This window comes from Acipenser ruthenus, chromosome 2 (genome assembly GCF_902713425.1).
Source record: "Acipenser ruthenus chromosome 2, fAciRut3.2 maternal haplotype, whole genome shotgun sequence".
In the NCBI taxonomy this organism is placed as follows: Eukaryota; Metazoa; Chordata; class Actinopteri; order Acipenseriformes; family Acipenseridae; genus Acipenser; species Acipenser ruthenus.
This window is the reverse complement of record NC_081190.1, coordinates 42,082,508-42,109,427: the sequence shown is the minus strand read 5'-3', so window position 1 is coordinate 42,109,427 and position 26,920 is coordinate 42,082,508.

Genomic DNA, 26,920 nt, shown 5'->3' with positions numbered 1-26,920 from the left:
AAACAACTTATGTGGCAAAGTGGTAAGTGAATACAGGTGAGTGCAGTGCAGAGCGGATACAAAACAGACAGACAATGATTTCCAGGTGCAAGGGTATTTATTGATTTAATTAACAATGTCCAGAGCCTTATGGCAAACACCTGTAAATAATAATGATGGAGTTATACAGCAGCGTATATCACTTGGTATTTGTAATTCCCCGGCTTTAACCTGTAACCAAAAGTCCAGTTTTACACACCAACACTAAACACAAAACACAAACACAGTTCTTAGTGATAGTGAATACATGCAACTGGTGTAATACAGTTCTCCGTGAAATGCAGGGGTGACAGTGATGTCCAGGTTTATGCTGGCTTTTGCTACAGCTCCGGATCGTGCAACTGGTAGTCTATAAAAAAACAGACGACAGTTAACAAAACACTAACAAACACAAGACAAAACTCACCGTTCACGGAACAGCACACAGACTCCTTGTAGGTTTTCAACACTAACCATTTACCAAGAAAGGCTCACGTACGCTAAGTCCCCTATTTATATCCTTGCATCCTCCAATTGTTGTTTTATTATTATTATTATTATTATTATTATTATTATTATTATTATTATTATTATGTCTTGACATGCATAACCGTAGGTAAGCGCTCAGCTTCAGCTGTACAGTTTTGTGATAGACCTCCTTTATATCCAGACGACATCTTCTTGTCACTGTGCAGAAAACAGCTGTCAGTCGTGATGTAGTTATTTTGTATTAATTCCAGTTATTGATTACTTCAATATGACCACTGGTTGATTTGTAAGCGCTTTTAACATAAAGTTGCTTAATGTCTCTTGTGGTTGTCATTGCATCCAATCCTCGGATGCCACACCGTTTACCGTCTGGGTTATTGAGTTTGGATACCGTAGCTGCGCCCCTTTCCTAAATGAACAAGTTCCACCTACCCTACGGAATAAATTGTCGTGCCATTTAGTTAAGGGCACTCTGTTCCCGTTACACAGTGCCCTCACAGGTTGAGAGGGAGATCTAACACCAAGCACCATTCGTTCTCTGCCACACCTTATTACACACGTGACAGAAACAGAATGATTCTTGGTGGTAAATCTCCCTCCAGACCTGTGAGGACGCTAAGTGAAGGGAACAGAGTACCCTGAACTTGTTGGCCTGACAATTCATTCCCAGGGTTAAAGGGAAGTTGGTCATCTAGAAAGGGGGCAAAACTCCGGTACATTAACTCATCGACCCAAAAGGGAAACGATGTGGCAGCCATGGATTGGAGCAGCGGTTGCAATCGTTTACCAAGGGGTCATGAGTGACAGTACTAATAGGGGACTGTGACGGAAATATAATGAGTTGTGGTTGTAAATCTCCCTCTCGACCTGTGAGGGTACTAAGTAGCGAAAGGGAAAGGCTTTGGACAGGTTGGCCTGACAGTTCATTCCCTGGGTCGGGAAGTCAGTCAGCCTGGAAAAAGGCGAGTCTCCGGTGCAGGAGACGTATCATAGGGAAAGATTTTGACTAAAAAATAAGATGTAGGCAATAAACAATGGGGTGGATCAGCCAAAACAACACATCCTAACAAAAAAAAAGGCGAGAGAGAGAGATAGAGAGAGAGAGAGAGGGAGAGAGAGAGATGAATAAATCATATCCAGGTAAACAGGTTGTGGGGGCGGAGGGAGTGAGAGTGTCTAATGCTTCAGCGTATGATACTCCTTGAAGCATGGAGCAATGCACAGAGATGGGCGCCGCCTCTTCGCTGTCACGTGATATTGATGGTAAATATTCTTCGCTTATGTCTTCACTGACACACTCACTGACATCTGATTCAGTGGAAGAATTGTATGTATTTGAATTTAAATCTGAATCTGAATTCAGTATTATTACTAATACTTCTTTCTCACTGAGCAATTTTGCCGGTTTACAAACACTGTTGACATTTTTGTGTCAGTTTGTTATATGTAATTCAGTCAATATCTGGCCGAGGGCACAAGAGACCAATAAATGGTGTTACAGAAACCTAGTGTTACAATATTATGTGATCAGGAGTTTTGTAGAGAGAGACTACTCAAAGGGTTCAGGTCACTAGACCTAGATTACAAAATAAATCACTTTCTGATTGGATTATCACTCTCTGTCTCTTCCTTGTGCACCGCATCACTCCTACATCTGTACCCTCAAACCACTTTGCCACATCACACCATTAATGTTTTCTTTACATAAAGCATAATTTTGTAGCACCCTGCCTTTATTTGTGTACTAAACCAAATAATCTCAACAGTGAAGTAGGTCCTTGCTGTGCCGTCCCTTCTATATAAAAACATAACCCTCCACCCTGTTGCTAAATTCCCCTAGCAGTTGCTCACACTCAATGTAACACATGTGATAACTCCACCCCACCTCTTTAAGACACTGTTAATTCAATCAAACCACCTGTTCATACCAGGACATCTTTTTTTCACTTGTGAGCTGTAATTCTTCAATCCAGACCCCCTATAACAAATCTATGGAAAATTCAGATAACAGATTGTATAAACACTTCATTATTGTCACAACTGGCACCTTCCCTGTTCAGAAACAAACACTTGACACCTCATGTGTAGCACACAGTTGTCTATACATCTAAAGAATGATTTACAACTTTACAGGCAAAATGTAACTACAGATAACTGTCTATTCAGTAGGGAATCACAGAGAAGTCTTATTTAATCGAACCCTGTATAATCTATATCTCCCTATCTCTTAAATTCCAAAACCAGATAATGGCAGCTCCAATGTGCAGGCTAATCAAAAGACATATGAACTAATATTTCTTTACATCAGAATCCAATGCAGACCATTGGTTCAAATTTTCTGCCTACTTTGATTGTCTTTAGTATCTCCTGTTTGCACTATTCTTGAGTGAGTGTTTGTTAAAGTAGGTTTAAGAATTGTACAAAACACACAAGAAATGTATTTATTTATGTTTTTATTATATAATCCTTTAAAGTTCTCTAAATATTATTAGCCCATATACAGGATTCTAAATTGGCAACAAAAAGGGCAAGGCCAACATGGCCTTACTTCAGTAAATTTGTAGAGGGCACTAAGGCCATAAACTTAAATCGGCCAAAGTGTAGGAGGTTGTATAATTCTGCTTGGGATTCATATATACAACTAATTATTGACCACAGAAAGAAACAACACAGTTTAACATTATAACTACCGGAGTTATAGGCATAGCTAGAACTACCATGAGTGGTCAATTTGACTGCCGTATTAAATACAAATATTATAATGAAAGGACAAACAATCGGATATAAGTCATAGTTTTATTCAGGCACGTCATATAAAACATCAGCACAACCGAAACACTGTAAATAAAATGAACATTTGAACAGAACTGGGTTTATATAGACATATTATATAAAGCACAACTGCAAAAAAATATAAAATAAAACAAATAAAAAAACATATGAAAAGAAATGTGTATATACAAGTATATGTATATGTGAAATTATACAACAGAAATGATGTAAATAAGAAAAAAACGAAAATAAATGGGTTTATATACAGACATAAAAGTGCAAATACACAACTGAAACTATGCAAATAAAAAACAAACATTTTAACATAAAAATGGGTTTTATATACAAATCGCAATATATTTGCACAATCCACAAATGTTGCGCTTCTCCACATATGCAGTGCACTTTCCACACACTGCATTTGTGCATTGGGCACAGCTATCAAGAGTCTTGTTACTATTGCATTTGGCAACCTGGCATTGTTGTCGCTTGTGGCTGGCACCGGGGTCTCTACCTTCAGCTGCGGGTACCTGCTTTGCACTCTTCTGTTCAAAATGTTTCTGGTGAAGTTCTTCAGCTAGATGTAATATATCATTTCTCCTCGTTCTGTTCTTTGTAAAGAATAAAAGAGATGATGGCTGTGAGACCCAATACATTGTAAACACATGGCCAGGTCACCTGCGAGACCCAGCTTTCACCCAGTATTTCCATGCCATTTGGTCTAAAATGTCAACTCCATACTTCGTTGTATTGTAAAACTTTGGAATTGTAGAGGAGTACAGCTCTGTGTGCGGGTCTCCGTGCAGTCAGAGTGCTTCAGAACTGTAGTGGAGTACAGCTCTGTGTGTAGGTCTCTGTGCAGTCAGTGTGCTTCAGAATTGTAGAGGAGTACAGCTCTGTGTGCAGGTCTCTGTGCAGTCAGTGTGCTTCAGAATTGTAGAGGAGTACAGCGCTGTGTGCAGGTCTCTGTGCAGTCAGAGTGCTTCAGAATTGTAGAGGAGTACAGCGCTGTGTGCAGGTCTCTTTTGTTTATTTACAGTTCCAACCAGGCTTGATTATATCTTCAACTCTTTTGCCAATTGCAATGAGGTAAAAAAAAATTGTCAGTGGTCACATTTCTCCCTTTTCCTAAATAGGGTCTCATTAGTTGAAATATCACTGTCACCCAGCCTTTGGTTAACTGGGCAACAGTCTCATCCTTGCCCATGTAAGGGTAGCCATTGACCAAATATTTGGACTGAACCTCCGCCGCCAGCCAAAACTTGATCCCAAATTTGTCAGGTTTGTTAGACATATATTGAGTCTACTAACAGCTTTCTTTTGTTGGAAAAAGCTGCTCATCCACTGTAATGTTCCCTCCCGGTTTGTAGTAGAGAATGCTGTTATCAATGAAGTGGTTCCAAACTTCCGATTGCAGGGCAAATTTATCATTTTGAAGGCACACACTTCTGGTCGTCTTCAAATCGAAATGCAAAAAAAATTATAATTTCACAAAAGCGATTCTGTGCCATTTTCTCTGGAAAAAAGAAGGTCACCACTTACTGGACAAGAAGCTGTCCAGTGACAGGCTGGTGGCACCACATGCGCCACGAACAAACAATGGTGCAATCAATGCTTCCAATTCCTCCAAGGGCATTGACCAGGAATCATCATTTAGTTGCAGTGGGTTTCAGCTTCAGCGCAGCGTTGTATGTGGCAAAGCATACGCTTGTCTATCAATAAACGAAAAGTATTCAATACGCTCTCAGAGATGTTGCGTTTTGTGGATGGAATGGGTCCTTCAAAACATTTTGTTGACCCCTTCCTGCAGCATGGAGGCCAAGATTTATAACAGTGCCATCACGACCAACCTTTTTTTATTTTTTTATTCTGTTTATTGGTTTTATAATAATAATGACAAGAGATACATTTTACCATCAATTACAGAAGTCAGCAAATAGTTATAAGAGAAAAGAGGGGAAAGAGAGAAGGGAGAGAGGGAGAAGTCAGGAAAGAATGACAGAGGGAAACAGTAGGTCTTCTAGGTGCGAATCAGAGAAAGCATCAGCCAACCAAAACGGGAGAATCAAGAAAGGGATGGGAGCAGGAGGCAATCACAATAAGATAAGAAAGGTTGCCGTATAAAATTTCTAAGTGGAGCCACGAAGAGTAAACTCAATATTTTCTAATTTGAGAAAATGCAACACATCTCTAATCCAGCAGATGTGAGTGGGCGGGGCTGCTTGCTTCCAATTTAGCAAAATTAAGCGCCTAGCCAGGAGAGTTACAAACGTTATGGTGTCTGATTTTACTGATTTTAAATAGGGCTGGGTGCCACGCCAAACAAAGCAGTAAGCTGTATGGGGTATTGTCCTAATGAAACAATCTATTTGTAAGGAAATTAATTGTACAAAATTTGGGTCGGAAAGTAGCTGTGAATTAAAGCACCCAGGAAGATGAGAGTCTGCCTGATCTGGAAACGCTAGTTCTATAAAAAGAGGAACATAGTCAGAGACCAAAATACTATCATAAGAACATAAGTGAACAGAAGGGAGAAGCTTGTTATCTAAAAAAAAAAAAAAAATAGTCAGTGCAGGAGAATGTATGGTGGACATGTGGGGGAAGAAAAGAATACTCTCGGGCTGTAGGGTTAAAGAAACGGCAGGGATCAGAAATTGCACAATTATCAAGGAAGGACTGAATAGCAAGGGTGGATTTTGAGGGAGCAATAGATTTTGTGTTTTGAGTGATCAAGAGTGGGGTTTAGACAACAATTAAAGTCGCCCCCCTGGATCAAAATGTGGGAATTCAGATCAGGCAAAGATGACAAGAAGCTAGAAATAAATTGCTCATCATCCCAATTAGGGACATACGGAGTTCTGGGTGAGCTGGAGCGGACGGGTGGCAGACCCCGGGAGGCCAGCCAGAAGGGAGTTGCAGTAGTCTAGGCGGGAGAGTACCAGGGCCTGGACAAGGAGCTGGGTGGCGTAGTTGGTGAGGAAGGGTCGGATTTTTCGTATGTTGCTCAGGAAGAATTGGCAAGTGCATGAGTGGAGATGTGCTGGGAAAATGAGAGGCAGGGGACCAGGGTGACTCTGAGGTTCTTAGCTGAGGAGGAGGGAGAGAGTGTGGTAGATTCCAGAGGCATGGAGATAGAGAGATCAGAGGTGGGGGAGGAGGAGGAAAGAAAAGGAGGTCAGATTTAGAGAGGTTGATTTTGAGGTGATGCAAGTGCATCCAGGAGGAGATAGCACACAGACAGGTAGAGATACAGGATGGGAAAATCTGAGCATCATCAGCATAGAAACGGTATGCGAAACCATAAGATGCGATGATGGGGGCCCAGGGAGTGGGTGTAGAGAGAGAACAGGAGAGGACCCAAGACTGACCCTTGGGGGACTCCCGTTGAGAGAGGGCAAGGTGTGGAGGTTGCTCCACGCCAGGTTACCTGGTAAGTGCGGTTGGAGAGGTAGGAGGAGAACCAGGCCAGAGCAGTGCCAGAGATTCCCAGGTCAGCGAGAGAGGATAGTAGAATAGAGTGATCGACAGTGTCAAGGCAGTAGAGAGGTCGAGGAGAATTAGGACAGAGGAGAGAGAGGCAGCTCGGGCAGAGTTTAGTGAGTTAGTAACAGACAGGAGGGTGGTTTCAGTGGAGTGAGCAGAGCGGAAGCCAGATTGGAGAGGGTCGAGGAGAGAGTGGTTGGACAGGAAAACAGGGAGCCGGTGGTGTACTGCCTGCTCGAGGGTTTTGGAGAGGAGGGGTAAGAGGGAGACAGGATGGTAGCTCTGGAGGGAGGTGGGGTCTAGGGTTTTTTTTTTGAGGAGGGGAGTGATAGAGGCTTGTTTGAAGGCAGAAAGAGACCGGAAAAAAAGGTGTTGAGAAGGGAGGAGATGGAGGGAAGTAGAGCAGGAGCAGCAGCTTGAAAGAGGTGAGTGGGGAGGGTGTCCAGGGCACACGTGGTGGGTTTGTGGCCCTGGTTCAGGGAGGAGAGTTCAGAGTCTGAGAGGGGAGAGAAGGTGGAGAAGGAGGGTGAGTTAGTATGGGACACAGTGGGTGTAGGGGTTGGGAGGGAGGGAGAGGTGTTAAAGAGTTTGCGAATATCTGAGAATTTAGAAGAGAAGAAAGAGGCAAAGTCATCAGAGGAGATAGAGGAGGGAGGAGGAGGGGGGAGGGTTTAGGAGGGAAGAGAAGGTAGAGAATAGTTTACGTGGGTTATTAGTGGAGGCTCGGATTATAGATTGGAAATAAGAACATTTAGCAGAGGACAGAGTAGAGGAGAAGGAGGAGAGGAGGGAGTGGTAGAGGTCTAGGACAGCAGGGAGTTTGGTTCTCTTCCATTTCTTTTCAGCAGATCACAGTGTGGTTCTTGCTGAGCAGAGCACAGAGGAGAGCCAAGGTTGGGGAGGGGAGGGTAGGAGACAGAGGGAGTCAAGGGAGGAGGTGAGGGAGGAGACGAGGGTGGAGGTAGCAGAGTCTACAGAGAGTTGGGAGAAGGAGTCGATAGGAGGGAGGTGAGAGAGAGCGGTGGAGGCAAGGATAGAGGGGGAGAGAGAGCGGAGGTTACGGCGAGAGGTGACAGTGGGGGTAGGAGGAGCAGGGAGAGATGAGAGAGACAGAGAAAAAGAGATGAAATAGTGATCAGAGAGGTCCAGGGGAGTGACAGAGAGGGTGGAGGGGCAGCAGGCCCTGGAGGTGAGGTCCAGTTGACGGCCAGCTTTGTGGGTAGGAGGGAATGGAGAAAGACAGAAGTTGAAAGAGTGAAGGAGAGGGAGGGATCCAGAGTGTCTGGGGTTAGAGAGATAGACATTGAAATCACCTAATAGGACAGTTGGGGTAGACAGAGAGGGGAGGGAGGAGAGTAGATAGTCGAGTTCATCGAGAAAGTGAGCGAGAGGTCCAGGGGGACGGTACAGTACTATTAGCAGGAGTTGACAGGGAGAGGTTAGTTGGACAGCATGAAATTCAAAGGTGTTAACAGAGAGTGAGGAGAGTGAGGAGGGGACAGAAAAGAGTAAGGAGGGAGAGAGGAGAAGACCTGTCCCACCTCCCTCACCAGTGAGACGCGGAGTAAGGGACAGGACATAGAGAGAGGACAGGGCGGCAGGAGTTACAGTGTTATCAGATGGACAGCCAGGTTTCAGTGAGAGCAAGGAAATCGAGAGAGAGGTAGAGGCAAAGGTAGAGATGAAATCAGCTTTGTTAGCAGAAGAATGACAGTTCCAGAGTGCACCAGAGAGAGTGCGAGGGGGGAGAGGGTGAGAGGGGGGGAGACGCAGAGGGATGAGGTTAGAGGGGTTGGAGGAGCAGCGGCGGAGAGAGGGCAGACGACGAGAGTGAGAGGAAAGGCCTCCCCGCGCTGGACTCCCACAGGATCTTTCGTTGGCTGGAGCTTCGTGCTGGCGCACAAATAGCCTAACTGACTTAGATAGCAACTAGGTGGATAAAAGCTGTGTGTAAACCAATCAAATTGCAAATCAACCTCTATTCAATTTAACCACACTCACCTGGTACTAATCAAACACTAGATCACCTAATTGAAACACTACCTTTATAATGTTACTTAAACATAGCTAATGTAATTTACTTGAAGCAGGATCACTTACCTATCTGCCTCAGACTCTGGTTACCTGTAGATTGCCTGTAAATAGTAGGACAAAGAGACAAAGAAAAATACAATCTAATAGCGTTGACCCAGTTATAATAGTAATTTACTTTAATTATATAAATAAAATATATACCAGTGATAGTAACAGTCATCAAAACCCTGTTTGTAATAAGCATTGAACTTGGCTGGTTATCAGACCGGACATCATTCAGATCGCACTTGCAGATTCTTCCTGAGCAACATCCGAAGAATCCGACCCTTCCTCACCAACTATGCTACCCAGCTCCTGGTCCAGGCCCTGGTACTCTCCCGCCTAGACTACTGCAACTCCCTCCTGGCTGGCCTCCCTGCGTCCGCCACCCGTCCGCTCCAGCTCATCCAGAACTCTGCTGCTCGCCTGGTGTTCTCTCTACCTCGCTTCGCCCACGCTACTCCACTACTCCGCTCGCTCCACTGGCTCCCGATCACCGCTCGCATCCAGTTCAAGACTCTTGTACTAGCCTACAGATGCCTTGATCAGACTGCACCCAGCTACCTCCAGACCCTCATCTCTCCCTACACCCCCACTCGACCTCTCCGCTCCGCCTGCACTAGAAGACTGGCTCTACCTCCGCTACGCTCCCCTGCCTCCCGAGCCCGCTCCTTCTCCACCCTTGCTCCGCAGTGGTGGAATGACCTTCCTACAGATGTCAGGACTGCCCAGTCCCTGACCACATTCCGGCGCCTCCTTAAGACTCACCTCTTCAAACAGCACCTGTAGAACTCCTCTGTTGTATCCTGGGACACTATCACCCTTCATTTAAATATGCTTTATTTTGCTCTTATCTGCCCCCTATTTTACTGCATTTAATCCTGTACCTCAGAATATTGTAATCTCCCAAGTGTTTAATCTGTAGTATTTTGTACTTAATCATATCCTGATGTAACTATCACTACTTAATCATATCCTGATGTAACTTTCACTATTATCTGCTGTATTATTGAATTGTGGTTTGTCACACTTGAGAATTATTGTATTTCTTGTTCTTATTGTATGACTTATATTGTAACACTTGAATGTATTTGTATTTGCTTGCGATTGTAAGTCGCCCTGGATAAGGGCGTCTGCTAAGAAATAAATAATAATAATAATAATAATAATAATCTTCATTCGCCAGTAAAACATAGTATGGTCAGGATCGGTAAAGTCATTTCTGACAGGGTGTGGCAGAGTGTCTCGCCCCTATTTATTATTATTTGTATTATTGTTTGCGGCACGGATAACAGCGCTGCGTATTTCTTATTATTTATAATTTAAAAACCCGTGAGGATGCGTGGCTGATCAGCTACTGATTATTTAACTAGCTGACAGTCATGCATCCTTACCAAACGCGTGCAGACTGTGGCCGAGGGGTAATAAGATAATTAACAGCTAGTTAACCCCTCAGCCAGAGTATAAGAACCTGCAGCTGTCCGTGCTGCGGTGTTGAGTGTAGAGAGGAGAGTACAGGAGAGTAGAGAGAGAGGGCGAGGAGAATATAAAAAAAACAATTGCTGTATTTAAAAATATACTTGTTTCTATTTGTTTGGCCATCGCGCCTTTTTGTTTTGTGTTTTGTTATTGTTTAAATCTTTTGTTTTTGGTTTGTTTATTTAATAAATCCAGCTGAGTGCCGTAGCATTCAGCTTCACCCGCCCATCCATTGTTTTGGTTTCTGTACTTCCTGGTCCGTGACGTCACCACACCTCACTACTGCAAGCCATCCTGCCACACAGGGATAATCCATTCCTACAGTTCAGCTGCTGTGGAGGCCGCCGGCACCACCCGCTATTCAATGAAAGCCATTGCCTCTGTAGGATTATCGAAAGTGCGCTGGACTCTGTTACTGTAAGCCTGAGGCGTGCAGGGTACATCAGGCCAAATTGAACATCATGCTAGTTACGCAGTAAACATTTCACATCTCCAAAGGCAGCTCTTCTTCGCGACAGCTGCTGCAAAGTCAGGGAAAACAACGAACGATAGAACCCCCCCACTCTAGCTTGCCAGAGAATCTGATCTCGGACCAGATAGAGGTGGACCCCGATAATAAACGGGCGTGGTCTCTGTCCCTCCTTCGGCTGTTGTGATCTATGGGCCCTATCTAGAACTGGTTTATACTTAGCCTATATTGTTCTTATACAGTGCCACGGTTATGCCACAATACAGCGCTGTCTGTGAACACGGTTTATACTTTCTGCACTCTTAAATATAGTTTATACACTACAGGGTGGTCCGTCAGCCCCATTGAGACTCACTCATATGTTTGTGGGTTGCTTTGAGCTCCATATGAGATATTCGGATACAAACAAGCCCAGTAAAATGCTAATTTGATACAAATCATATGCAAAGTTTGAAATATGTCAGTGCATCGTACACGACATCTTAGGAACCTGTTAAAAACCTGTTTTAATGCAAGATGATATTGCCTAACTTTTACTTCATTTTCAATTTATGCTTTGTTTTCAGTACCAATCAATAATAATGAGAATGCGTCTTTGAATTGAATTAGATAACTTATCTGAGCACTTTATGTAGGCTTTTTTTCTCTGCTGATCATAGCTGGGCACGAGGCTTGTTAAACTGTGTATGCTTTATGCCATACGACAGAAATCACATCCGAGTGATAACAATTAAATCTCACTGTTAATGATCATTTTAATTAGCATTCAAACATCCGTGGGAACATAGAAACACAAAATTATGCAATATGGATCAGATATAAAAAAAGCTAGCCGTTGTTGGAAAACATGAACGAATATGAGTTTAAAACATGAGAAACAGGTTTTGTAGAGGCTCTGTTAAATCAGCCCTGAATAAATGGGTGACGTTACCAGGTTTCACTAGGAAAAAAAATTGAAAATCAGCTGCGACAAGAAACGGCCCACAAAGTTCAAGGGAAGAAACAGGATGGACAAAGCATGGATGTTCAATCAAAGGACCTTGACTTGTAACCACAGTCGCACAAACAAGATTAAAATAGGGTCGGGAAATAAAACGTCTGTGTTGTACCATACGATGAGAAGCTTGTAATCACTGTACAAAAAACTTGCAGAAAAGCAGAATAACCAGCACAAATTAAAGATAATGCAACCCCCAAGGGAAACAGATAGGTATGCAGATAAAAGCCCTGAACACGGCTATAAAAAAAGGATAGACGAGTTCTTATTATATGACAATTAGCAGCCCCCATGGGAGTGGTTCAGTATTAGTACAAGGCAAGTTTGGTTGGGATGTTAAAGTCCAGTGAGAGTGGAACAGCACTGAACAAGGGGTGTGTGATAATAAGGTGTTGTCTCAATGATTGGACAGAGAAGGGAGAGCAGCGGGGGTGTACCTGATCGCATGTCTTCAATATGTAATGACTTACATTCTATATAAGCTTGTGTGAATTCATGCATCGTTAGAGCACTTAGAATACTCATGTGCTTGTGAGCAGTGTCTCCTGCATAATGTAATAAAAATGATAACTATCAAAGGACTTCGAGCTTCTTTTTTACCATCTACTTTATTTTTACTTGTGTTACTTTACAAAATAAGCTTTTTAAGCCTTTTCAACTTCAGCTGTCATAAAAAAAACAAAATTAACTGAAAGTAAGCTTCTGTGCACCTCTCTTCCTGTGTGTGTGGGCCTGTCCGCCTACATGCAATTTTTGTAAAATGTCCCAAACAAACAGCGACCTCAAGGGGGCTCCCCCAATTCTGCTGGGGGCCCTACGCTATAGCATAATTTGCGTATTGGTTAATCCGGCCCTGGTTCAATACATAGAATAGAATACTGTACTGTATAAGCAAAATGCAATTGTTTTCCATGTAGCGGTCAATTTGACCAGTCTGGTAGTTCTAAGTATGAGGGTATTATCTCTCTCTAATTTTTGTAACCCCTTTGTCGGAATAATTAATACATATAAAAGTCATAAACACATAGCCCCGTATCTGCCAGGCAGGTGGTATATTACATTTTATTGTCAACCAGCAGCCTATAGATTCGAGCCTGCGAGGACATGGCTCCCTGCGCTGAAGCCAGACATTGGCTTTTATCACTCATCCAGGGACAGTTTTTGTTCAATTTTAATAGCATATATTCTACTCAGTTTAACAAACTAAACTCAGAAATCTTGTTCCTGTGTATAACATCCAAAATGCTGAGGTCCTGGAAAAGCAAAAACTTTATTATAAGCTGGACAAATAATAATAAACACTGTAATACATTGTAGAATAGTATTTCCTACTATAGTTTTTGTTGTGGTAAAAATAAGGACATTACAATAATCTTTTCTGTGAGGCATTATTACACACAGTAGAAATCCACGTGCTTGAAAGGGCAGTTTTCGTTGATTGTTTGTTGTTGTTTTTTTTCCTGCTGATGCGACTTAACAACACAAATTACGTAATCAAGTTATTGTTTGAATCCAAATACTTCCTAATTGAGGCATCTCTAGTTGCTGTAGCTGAAAGAGCACTGTGGCCATAATGGCCATGAATGGCATTTCTGCAATTGAGAATCCCCCCCACCCCATTCTGCCTTATTGACTGAATACAGCTGTACACTGGATTTGATTGGATTGGAATGTTAAACATGAAAAATTGTACCAACAGACCATTGTATTTCTAGGATGTTTTCTTAACAATCACATTGTTAGCCTAATTAATGAATTATTTATTGGATGTATTGATAGTTTTATTTATAAAAATCATAGCAAACAGACAGTGCAGGAAGTTGTTTCTATAGATTGTGTATGTTTTCTATTAAAATTGTTATCTATTTATTTTGAGTGCATTTGGGGGTCATTTGTCTCTGTTTTAAATAAGATATACCAGGATAACAACAGTCATTTGCAATTCAAATCTGAGAAATGTTTAAACTACTCTCAGTGGCTAAACAAATCATTTACATTCTGAGAATCCGGTAGACGGAAAGCTTAAAAACTTTATCCCCTCACAGGTTTTGCATGATTGCCATGGTTAACACAGAGTGAAAATGTACCAATAATTGTGATATTCCATAGTTTATACTTTAAGAAAACAAATAAATACAATTACAAATAAATACAAATAATTAGACCACAAACCTAATCAAGAAATGTGAACTTGTATAACTAAAGAACGGTTTGTGAATGTTATTTCTTTCCAAGCAGTTCAGCCATAGCTGGCAGTATTTACAAAGTGCATGATGATCCAAAAACTTAAGTCCGATGTTATGTTGCGGTTTCAATAGCTTAACGTGTCAAAGATTAATTAAATGATTGATAACCATCTCTTGTAATTTTGGCATGATTCTTAATTTCTTTGGTTAAACATAGGAAGTAACGCAACAGTCACATTTGGTATACTGTAATGCATTTAAAATATAGGCAGCAAAGTGATTTGAATGATTTGCTTGCTTCCAGCCAATAAAAACATCAATGTATGAAAAGACTCTGTCTCTCATTTCACCCTTGTGTGGTTTGCTGAAAAGCTATGCACTAATTGAACAGTGATAATGAGCAATTCATCAAGGATGAATCCTTGTGTTAAAAAAAAAAAAAAGGTGCGTACGTGACCTTTTACTACAGGTTCAAGTGTTGCCCAAGGGCATCCTTTACCTCAAAATCCACAGCACAACAAAGCACAGCAGACAAAACAAATTAAATAGCAGCATACAAAAGTAAAATTAAAAAAACGTGTTTAAACAATGTTATTTTTTTTTTTTTTTTTCTATTTTATTATTATTACTACAGAAATCCACCACGAACATGTTCTACCTTCACCAGGGTGGGAATAATAAGATAATTGGGCAAATACTGTATCACATCCCTCTTAAGGACCAGCATACGCTGTCCTATGTGTAGCATGACACTTGTGCAATGTTTCAGAATCCGATATCCAACCTAGACGGTTCTTCAATTTGTTACATTTTACTGTGGGAAGATTTAACTAAAAGAACTGCTAAGTTAGAAGATTGTGTCATGTGATTTTCTGTGCTTGCGTACTGGATTAAGTACCATCCCCATTACATGGACACTATTAAATTAACTATTGTTTAAAATGAAATAACTTGTACACTACATAAGAGAAAGAAAATGTAAAACTTTCCTGTTGCATAGTTCGGGTTAAAAGCTGTAGATCAGGTAAAAGACAAAAAGTTAATAATAAAAAAATCTCGTTACTGGTCTCTGATATGCATTGGCGTAAACGATTTTCAGTGGAGAGGGGGCCCCCAGCCGACCGTGGTGACTTTTTTACATTTTATTAACCCATGCAATTGCATGGGGCTCTGAGGCAGCGAGGGGGGCCCCCAGCCCACCGTAGTGACTTTTTTATTCATATGCACAAATTCAAAACATGACAAGAAAACAAAGGTGACAGTTACATGTCACTGGTGACTAGGGAAAGCTAAAGCGGAGTGCATATCGCTTTTCGTAAAGTTCAGACCAGGGGAAGGACTCTGCCTGTGCCGAGTGCTGCCAACTAGTGGATAACACACATGACTAAGGGAAAAATTACTTTACTAATACTGACAGCCGCATGACCTGACACGACTACTACGAAAAAACAGAGGGGAGTTATGTGGAGATTGTAAATGTGTTTAAGGTTAACAAGTTAAAAAAATAAATAATAATACCTTTTTTACATGTGATTATGTAGACCGGTTAAATTGTGTGATTATTTTTGTAGTAGAATACTATACAGTTTCAAAGTGCATTGTAACTGTACAGTCTAAAAAACAACTCCCATACGCAACGAGTAGATTAATCCATCTTCTAGCGCGGACCATTGCTTATTCTTTAATTACCAAAGTGTAGGAGCGTGAAAAAGAAAATTCTGCTTCATTTATCCCAGTGGCGATGATAACTTAACCTAAACTAAAATCATTCTTTGCATCAAAGCAAGTTGCAGGCGATAAAGAAGATGCTAGCAGTAGTACATTGTCTGTGGATGTTACTGGACCATGAGCTGAAACACCTGCAGATGATGTGGAAACCGAGGAGGGCCCTCTCACATCATGCTGTGGCTATAATAATAATCCACAGATCTGCCTAACTTTATTATTTATTACTTAGCAGACACCCTTCTCCAGGGCAACTTACAATTGTTACAAGATATCACATTATTTTTACATACAATGTCCCATTCATACAGTTGGGTTTTTACTGGAGCAATCTAGGTAAAGTAACTTGCTCAAGGGGACAGCAGCAGTGTCCCCCACCTGGGATTGAACCCACGACCCTCCGGTCAAGAGTCCAGCGCCCTAACCACCACTCCACACTGCTGCTCTTTAACGTTCTAAGAAACTAAAACAAGTGCAGTTTGCTATGATAAAAGCATGACTACACTATTTGTCTGACTACTTATAGGAGGTTAGTAGCCTACCTCAGTAGCGCCCCCAGAAATCTTTCACATGGTACGCACAACTAAACCACACCAACATCCCTTCTCATGCTGATAACAACTGCATGTAAAGTGTTTCAGCCAATCGGAGAGCTGCATTTGTTATTTCCTGAGTTTTACAGCACTTACACTGTCACATTAGAAAATCAAATTGCATCACTGTTTCCCTTTCTAAAAATGAATAAACAAAGCGCACTGCCGTCGAGACAAAACTGCAACTACAGTGACAGCCAAATAGTCCACAACAACAGTAAAAGCTACACATAAACCTATTTGAAATAAAGACTTAAACTAGGGGGAAAACTCGCTCACAAATCTGTTATGCTGGTTCCATTTCTATCATTTTCCTCTCACAATCACTACAACTAATCATTACTCATCCCCTAAGCATGGTGTATATACATAAAGGAGCAGCAGAATTCAGGTCATGCAGTGGTACTGTACTAACATTTGATGCCGACAATGTATTTGCCAGAAACAGACGGTTTGGCGCTTTTACTGATTTTTATCCCTCTGGCATTCTGGATCATTAGCAGAGATTTTTGTTCTTTTTGAAGGTTTTAACCAAACGTATCTGCTTCTGTTTGCTCATTAACACCACTAAATAAACAGTACGATTCTACAAGCTTGAAATGTCTGCTTCGCTTCAGCAGATCACATAAGGTACATGTGAGTCCACACTTATGAAGATGCAATTTTGCAAACCAAAGGTACGCACAGTGCATAACATGTGTATGGCTGCAGACGCCAATGCCCTACCTCATAAGCCTAAAAGTTAATCAACTGTTCTATCAGTAGTATATAATATCACTGAAACACATCCACAGACTTAGTTCCTGGCAAATGGACTGAAGCCAAGATCTCTTACCACAGCACTATGCACTGACCAGTAGACCACATCGCACACTATTGTAAATGTTAGCACAACAAAACAAACATAAGTAAGCTTTCTTTGGCTACATCTGTAAAATATTTACGTAGACTAGAACAAGATGCAAGCCCATACAACTAAGTTTCCATAATCTAATAAAAGTTCCAAACACTGGGGCATGTGCTGTAGTTATATGAAGACCTACAACAACTGAGTGGTATATTTGTCAAGCTGAGGAACAATTAGGTTAGGATAAACTGACATGTTTATTAGATCAAACATGCTTACACATTTGCCTGCACATCTGATTTTGCAGTCTACTTTAGCGCTGTACAAACAACGCCAAGCAACAAATGTTTCCATTACAAATAAGAAATACATGTTCTGACTTTTTGTGATGGCCCACAAATCCTGTACCCTTTATTCATGAATAAATAAGCTTAGTGTAGGGTCTTTGGAGTATCTGTGCAACATATAAGTCTTCAATAACATTTGGTATGGTTAAGGATTCCAAAACCAATATTATTTAGACAAGAAATTGCAGAATTGCATTAGATGGCAACATGAATGAAAAAGTAGATTTTATTGTTTGTTTGTTTGTTTTTTACACGATAACCAATCATCTGCTGCGGAAGGAAAAATCAGTAGTGTGTTGGTGAGCAGTAAAACCTCAAATAAAATCATACACCAAGAATCTCTGGTGGTTTCTCGTGATAAGGTAAAATTAGAGACAGCAGGAAACCAGCAAAATTAAATTGGAACCATTTGAACATTTGGGCTTCATGGAAATGACACATTGGCGGACCTACATACGCTTATTTTTTTTTTTTATCAACAATTTCTTTGTTGAGGAACACATCAAAGGGACCTGCACATGTTTTCATTTAGCCCTAACTAGTAAATCACATCCAGATGCTAAATAGGCATTCTGTTGGTTTTTCTGTGCTGATTAGATAGTTTAGTGCTGTTTGCTTACAAGTGTAGCCGTATCATTAGCTAATGCAAAGAAATGCTTTCACTGAGTTGCTAATTAAGATTTTTGGAAACCCTCCACGCTCGGGAACAGTTTGTCTAGTTGCCAGTAAAACTTGCGGTGCTTGAGATTTATTTTCCCTGCCCTGTCTGGGATAAATAAAATTGGCGTTCCCACTTCCTAAATCTCCCCCTTGCCCGCAGGAATTGCAGTTTGATCCCAGCTGAGTGAAGAATAAAGACATTAGGAGCTAAGACCACACACACGAAATACTGAGCCCTCATGCCACCTTAATCTACTGCCATTACATTTTGGTGAAAGTAGGTTCTTATTTTCCCACCATCTTAATTACTAAAGCCAACAAAGTCTGAGCCATAAAAAACTTGCCGTGTGCAGGTAATTTTACCAAATCAGAAGGTACACAAACAACCCCAAGGAAAATGAAACCAATTGGTGTTTGTAACAGGGGTGTTCTGTTCCGAGAGAAACACAGAGGTTTTGAGATTGAAAACTCCATCAGGCACACACACACACACAAGAAGATTTTCAAACATCTGAGTATCCCAATTTCAACTATTGTTTCTATTATCAAGAAGTACAAGACTCATGGTATTGGCACAACACTCCCTCAGTCTGGAAGAAAGAAGGTTCTTTCACCAAGAACAAGTAGAATTGTGAGGAAGGTTAATAACAATCTGAGATTGATTGTGAAAGATATTCAAAGTGAATTGGCTGCAAGTGGGACTGGGGTTTCCATTTCAACCATAGGTCAAGTATTGTATGGTGAAGGTCTCAATGGACACAGGGCAAGGACAATCGCTTAAAGTTTGCAAAACGACATTTGAATGATGGATATGAGTTCTGGTCAAAGGTTTTGTGGAGTGATGAAACAAAAATCGAGCTATTTGGTTACGCTGATAGTCGTTACGTTTGGAGACAGTCTGGTGAGGTATACAAAAACAAGAACACCATACCTACTGTCAAGCAAGGAGGTGGTAATATTCTTCTATGGGGCTGTTTTTCCTCTAATGGCACAGGAAATTTAGTTTCAATACATAGCAAAATGGATTCCATAGCATACCAAAAGATATTGACCAATCATCTGAAACCCTCTGCTACAAAACTTGGTTTAAAGCGCAACTGGACGTTTCAACATGACAACGATCCAAAGCACACATCAAAATCTACATCAGAATGGTTAAAGAAGAATAAAATCAATGTCCTGGAATGACCTAGTCAAAGTCCCGATCTAAATCAGATTGAGAATCTTTGCTATGACTTGAAGAAGACTGTGCACAAGAGAAGTCCTTGGAATTTGAATGCACTGGAACAATTTGGCTTTAAAAAAATCACTAAATAATCATGCCAAAAGCTTATTGACAAATATCCTAATCGTTTAAAAGAGGTTATTATTGCTAGCTATTAATTTCATTTTCATTGTCAGGGTATGAATACTTTTGAATTAGCATTTTTGGAATTTTGAAAAAAAAATGCTGAAATACATAATTGTAGACATCTATTTCTTGTAACTTTTTTTCCTCATCAACAAAAGCAAAACTTTTGCTACAAAATATTTTCCTTATAATTATTTGTTTTCAAGAAATTTCTAGAAATTATAAATTTCCATTTGGGCATGTAAACCTCTGACTACAACTGTATGTGTGTGTATATATATATATATATATATATATATATATATATATATATATATATATATATATAAACACAGGTGTGTCTTTGTTGCATTGTAACAGTGATGCGAGTGGTCAGCCGACCTCTTTTTTTCACACTGCGGATTCACCATGCAGCCACCCAAGAGCTACAGCGTCGGAGGACAACGCAGCTCTTGGGCAGCTTACAGGCAAGGCCGACTACAGGGGTCGCTGGTGTGCGGTGAGCCGAGGATACCCTGGCCGACCTAACACCACCCCCCCCCCCACCCCGGGCAGCGCTCGGCCAATTGAGCGCCGCCCCCTGGAAGCTCCCGTCCTCGGTCGGCAAAGGAATAGCCTGGACTCGAACTTGCGACTGTGTTGTGCTGTGCTGTGCGGTTCAGTGCAGTGCTTTGTCCCGTGCCATGAGGTTGATGCTCGGGTGTTGATGCTGGCTTTTTGGCAGCAGCTCCCTGGCTCCTAATTCTCTGCAAATAGAACAAAACAAAAACAAAGAGGCAGTGCTCCAGCTTGTTAGATATTCAGTGTAAGAGGGCCTTGCTCACGTAGCTGCGTCCCCTTTGTATTACCAAACTCCTCCCTGCAATCAGCCTGGCCCCCTGGTCTACCCAATCGCTGCCTGCGCCGCAGCTGTTTACAATGGAGTTGTTCGGAGTACTTGCAGCTACGCACTTCCTCCAAAATGGCCAACATCCGGTTTCCTCTTACCGTCGAGTCCGCCCGTCTATGGAGAAGCTTACCACCAACCTTACACAGCGCCCTCTCTGGTCAGGAGGGAGACTTACAGCTCAAATTCCTTCTCTCTCTCACATGCACACAATGGCAAACAATGAGACTAGGAATTCTGCCACAGTACCCAAGAAACCATTATGTATTATGTTTTGTATTTTGTATTTGTTGTATTGTTATTTTATTATGTATTATTTTGGCAGCGAGGTGCCGCCTGCCATTATTTGTTATTGTTTTTAATACCCCGTGAGGATGTGTGACTGATCAGCTACTGATTATATAATTAGCTGACAGTCACACAGAATTATTATACATGTGCAGATTATGGCCGAAGGGTTAATAAAATAACGAAAAGCCAGTTAATCCCTCGGTCATAATATAAAAATTCAGGGACAAGTTAATCTACTTGAACAGGAGTAAGAACGAGACATGAGTAAAGCTACAAAGAGAAATAACTACAATTGCTATTTGAGCTGGATTTCGACGAGCACGGTACTTGTTTATTGTCTGTTTGTTTTGGCCATCATGCCATTTAGTTTTGTTCAGTGTTTTTGTTAACTCTTTTTATTTATTATTAAATCAGAGCATTTCATACCCTGCAATACTGTCTGTGTCCATCTTCTTCTGGGTCTGACGTCACCGCTCAAGCTATCCTGCCACATTCCCCTTGAAGAAAAAGCCCTTGGTACTATTCCTCGCATCAATTTGGAAGGAGTTGCAGGTGTAGATATATTTGCCCAAGCACAAACTCAGAATGGGAAGTTAAATGACCTGATTAGTCAATGTATGTTTCTTTTCCTAATTTTTGCCACTATTTAATGTAACATAAACAGGATTTTACTACTGCTCCCATTATGCTGCATTACTATACTAATTTCACTTTATTATGTCAGAAAACACTTTATTTGTTCTAGAAACCATAGCCATGGGGCCAGAATTGGATCCTTGTCACGTTTCTGAAGATGAAGAACATCCAGTACACACAGTATCCCATCCATCAGACAGTATACCTATACAAAGACGCCCTTCACCCGGAGCCGGTGATGAGGAAGAACACATTGAGATTTACCTTATACAACACCACACTAATTTAAAAACTATATTATCCACAAATTTAAGGTCTTTCTCTACATCTCTAGACAGCATAGAAAATACATTTGACTCGTATCTATGTGAGCAAAAGCATCAAACTCAGATTTTGTCAAACATAAATGATAACTTTTAAGAACTAAAGGCAATACAGGGGTCAGTGGTTGATGTGATGAAAGACCTTGCAGTAGCATTAAGAGAACTAAAGATGGAACAATGTAATCTAAATTCAAAATATGTGAGACTACAATTCAAACCACTAAGACAGACATTTGTCCTGCTGCAGGGAAGAAAGGACCTGTGCAAACCAATATAGCAAGAAAAAAGAAATTCTCTAGTGGAAAGGGTGAAACAAGCACATCACAAAAGTAGCTAGACGCTGCCTAAGAAAACGTAATTAAATTAAGAAAATACTTTTTTTTATTGGTACACTTATGTTTCCTAGTAATGTTTTCCCCACAAAAACGTTTAAATTGGATTTGGTGTTTGAAATTATGTTTTGTTTGGCTAATGAGAGAAAGCAATGTTCATTCTAAATATTAATCAGTTATGTTGAAAACAGAAGTAAGGCTATGCTACATATATCTTTTTTAAAGTAGTCTTTTATTTAATCATATCACATGTTTATGCTGGCATACATGTAAATAATACCCAAATATGTAACATGTAAAACAGTAACCCAGTGGTGGTATTAATAAAGATAAAATACTTACCAGCTACTAATAGTTTTTGTTAACATTTATGGATTATGATAAATCTGGGAAAAAAATGACATTTTTTTGGTTAAAGCTAGGAAAAAATATGTGATTTAAGCTAAATCCGGGGGAAAAAAAAAAACACCCGATAAAATATTTGTGCTTTTATTTACACTTGGCGCCCCATACACATCAGACATAACAAAAGGGCAAACCAAAATCTACAGTTTATACAAAACAACATAAAGTCATTAGTTGGGGAGCGGACACAAGCAGAGAGACATTTTAAATATCAAAGTGAGGGCTCCCCTTCTGCTACATATGAAAGGGGAAACCACAATATAGAAGAGGGATGTTGATGGTCCAGTTTGTTTACATTGCAAAGAGCATATGAAGAACAGGGTTAGAATTGCTTAAGCCCCCTTTCACACTGGCACTTCTACCTGGGTCCCGACTCGGGTTTTGGTTACCCGGGTCACAATCCCACACTAGACTGCCGTACCTGAGTTACACCCATCTAAAGCCCTTAGTCACCTTTCAGAATGTACCCCGATGTGTCTAACTAGTGGATTAAGCAGATTTAGTCCACTTGATAGGACTGTTAGTACACCTTCAAATTCTGATTGCAGCATACCAGAAATTAATCATCACAGGTAGATCATCTGCATTCGCTCTCGCTACGATTCTCCTACTCTCCAACCACCATGAGCCCAGAGTGGATCTTTTATATCTGTGGCTGGGGCCTTAATTACCCATTAATAAATGACATCATTAAGGCTCCAGCCACATTCCCATGGGTTTTATTGGGATGGGGAATTCACCCCCATCCATGGTCACTACACTTTATGAGACCAGCTTTTTGCCGGTCTCAAATAATAAATAATAATGTTGGACACTTTTCGTCAAGCCGAGAGCTACAGCATGGCAGAGGGACATCGATGGACTGTGAAGGATAAGACTAATATGCTTGCTTGTTCTAAGCATTTACTGCTTAAAATGTTTTGCATTTTTCCCCTGCAATCTGAAAATATTAATCTGCACATTTCTTATGTCCATCAGGTTCAGGCAGTCAGATCCATGAGAATAAAGTCTTGCACAATATATATATATATATATATATATATATATATATATATATATATATATACAGCTCTGGAAAAAATTAAGAGACCACTGCAAAATTATCAGTTTCTCTGGTTTTACTATTTATAGGTATGTGTTTGGGTAAAATGAACATTTTTGTTTTATTCTATAAACTACTGACAACATTTCTCCCAAATTCCAAATAAAAATATTGTCATTTAGAGCATTTATCTGCAGAAAATGACAACTGGTCAAAATAACAAAAAAGATGCAGTGTTGTCAGACCTCGAATAATGCACAGAAAATAAGTTCATATTCATTTTTAAACAACACAATACTAATGTTTAAACTTAGGAAGAGTTCAGAAATCAATATTTGGTGGAATAACCCTGATTTTCAAGCTCAGCTTTCATGCGTCTTGGCATGCTCTCCACCAGTCTTTCACATTGATGTTGGGTGACTTTATGCCACTCCTGGGGCAAAAATTCAAGCAGCTCGGCTTTGTTTGATGGCTTGTGACCATCCATCTTCCTCTTGATCACATTCCAGAGGTTTTCAATGGGGTTCAGGTCTGGAGATTGGGCTGGCCATGACAGGGTCTTGATCTGGTGGTCCTCCATCCACACCTTGATTGACCTGGCTGTGTGGCATGGCGCATTGTCCTGCTGGAAAAAACAATCCTCAGAGTTGGGGAACATTGTCAGAGCAGAAGGAAGCAAGTTTTCTTCCAGGACAACCTTGTACTTGGCTTTTTTTCAGTTGAACGCAATACAGTTTCAGTTAATATGCTTTAATGCTATAAACAACTAATGATCCATTATCATGCAATTAAACTTGTCTGTGCCTATGCAGCAGTGTCAGCAGCTTAAATGCAATCTGCCAGTTTGAAATGTGCACATAAAGACATTACATTTATTTTTACTTAGATGTGTTTGATGTAATATAAATGTGTCTTTCTTTTTGTACAGGGATCCATTTATATGTTTATCCATCAAAATTCCACACATCAGATTAGTAAAGAAGAATTTACACAGCTATGGCCAAAGGTTTTGCATCACCTAGAATTGTAGGATTGAGACATAATAATAAAAAAAAACACTATATGAACATACTTTAGATATTTTATTTAACATCATGTAATCAAAGAAACAAAATTAACAAAATTATATCGTAAGTGTCTACTGGAAGCCATAATGGTAGTACTGTATTTAGATTTGGAAGTGCCACATTTTTCAATTTGTCAGTCTTTTGTTAAGTATATGGAAAATTACAAAGCGGTATGTAATTTAATATATTAACGTAACATTCGATGAAGCAAAATGAGTTAATTCTATAGGGTGATGCAAAACTTTTGGCCATAGCTGTAGGTTAGTGCCCATTATCAGTCTAACTTGTTGCACTTGTTCCGATCAGTTAAACCAATTACCAGGATGATCTGCTTGGTACGCTGCAATCACGACGAAGTTATACAGATTTGCAGGATTTTCTAGTCTGCAGTTTAGTCCACTTGATGTGGACTAAATCACTGGTATGCTCCAATTGACCCATTATTCCATGGGGCGGGCCTCAGCCCTACCACAGTGTTGAACAAAAAATAAATACTACAAACACACAACTGTTTTATGTAACACAGTGCTCAATAAAAACAACCAAAAGCCATAATATTAGTACAGTATTTCGTTAAGTATATGGAAAACTACAAAGTGGTATGTCATTTAATATGTTAACATAACATAATTAATTATACAGGGTGATGCAAAACTTTTAGCTCACAAATCTGGAAACGGAAAGAATCAGCGTTAGTCTATATGGATTTTTCCATATAACTCTACCAGCATGGGTCCAAGTTTCAGCACATCCAGTTCCAAGTAGATGATTGATCTTGAAACTTTGTCAGGTTGGGTCTTAAAGGAGCCTAAAAATTCCTACAAAATGCCTATATAACACATTTCATGCCCTCACCGCTCTATCTCCACTTAATTTTCAACTAATCCTGGTTTTTGTGCCGCAATGAAAGTAATGGTTAGGGATAACTGCATTTTTAAATTTTAAATAATTCAATTAAGTCCCCCCTAATTCTTCATAATAAATTCAGCTACTTCAACTCTCTCTAAGGCCATAATGTCCTTTTGGTAACGTGGTTACCAGAACTGAACACAGTATTCTAAGTGCGGTACAACCTCATTATAACCTCCATTGATTTGCAAACTACACTACTGACTTTATATACCTGTGATGGGGTACACCCCGCCCCTGTATATCTTTTTTTTTTTCATTTTCTTGCTCCTTTTTTAAATTTTTTTTTCAAACTTCATCCGGTGTTCTGCTCTGAGTCTTTAGGACACCGTCCCGTTTCTGACACCATATGTGACCAGGATGGCTTGTGGTGATGTCAGACCAGGAAGAGAGACACACAGTAATGAGTCTATTACAACACCAAGACCTTTCTCTTCGTGGGCCTGTTCTGGTTCTGTACTACCCATTTGGTATTTGGATCCTGTTTTTTCTGCTCACTTCTGTATGAGGTCTAAATCCTTTTTCCTGGGTGACTGAAAGCACATTGGCCACTCTCCTAAACATGTTACAAGCTTGCTACTAATTACCCAATCTAAGACATTGATATGGTACTTGTGTTGTATAAAATGTTGCTTGCGTGGAAATAGACATAGTTTTGAAAAGTTTGTAGCTACTTATCTGGGATTACCTCTTGTACCACAGGTTGGAAACATCTGATACCCTGATGATTTCTTGCATGGTAATCTTTTTGTTTTGCTTTAGCAAATCTCTTATTGTACTGTATAGGAACCTGTGTGGTGGAACAAATAAATAAATAAATAAATAAATATCAAGTGAAAGATGTAATACTTGTTACACTAAGCATAATGATGGAGAGCCTAAATGTTGTAAAACTAAAGCTAAGACATTAGAAGGTGACAGATGCTGTTGAGAAGTTTAAGTGCTGTTCAACACATTTCTTGAGATGCTGTGTACTTCAACATCCCAATCATAAAGACATTTCAAGTGGTATGGATCAGTGGTTCTTTGGAATTGTGCTAGCCAGTGTCTCCTTTCCAATGATGTCTTTGAATTAAAACAATTGGAAAATACTTGCTCTCAAGTTTAGTCATCAGTGAACATCTCTCTCTCTCTCTCTCTCTCTCTCTCTCTCTCTCTCTCTCAGAAAACACAAAAAACACCAAAAATCATATAGTGTTGACAATATATACTGTGTCTGACAAAAGTGCTTGTGTAAACAAATGATAACATCATCACATCTTGTTTCTTTACAGTAGACATATTCCACAACTGTTGCTATATATAAATAAACATCATGATCATGATGTAACATCTTACAGTGAGGACCCCTGAAGCAAAGACAGACTTTGCATAAAGCCTGCTGTATAACTGTTTACACAGCAATCCTACACAAACCAGGAAACAGCCACCCCTCAGATAATCTAATTAAAACCATTTAAACCTTTTACTTGAGTTATATTTGACAAATATGTCATTTTTTTTAACCATCTGAGGAAAAGTATTACAAAGTTAGGAACAG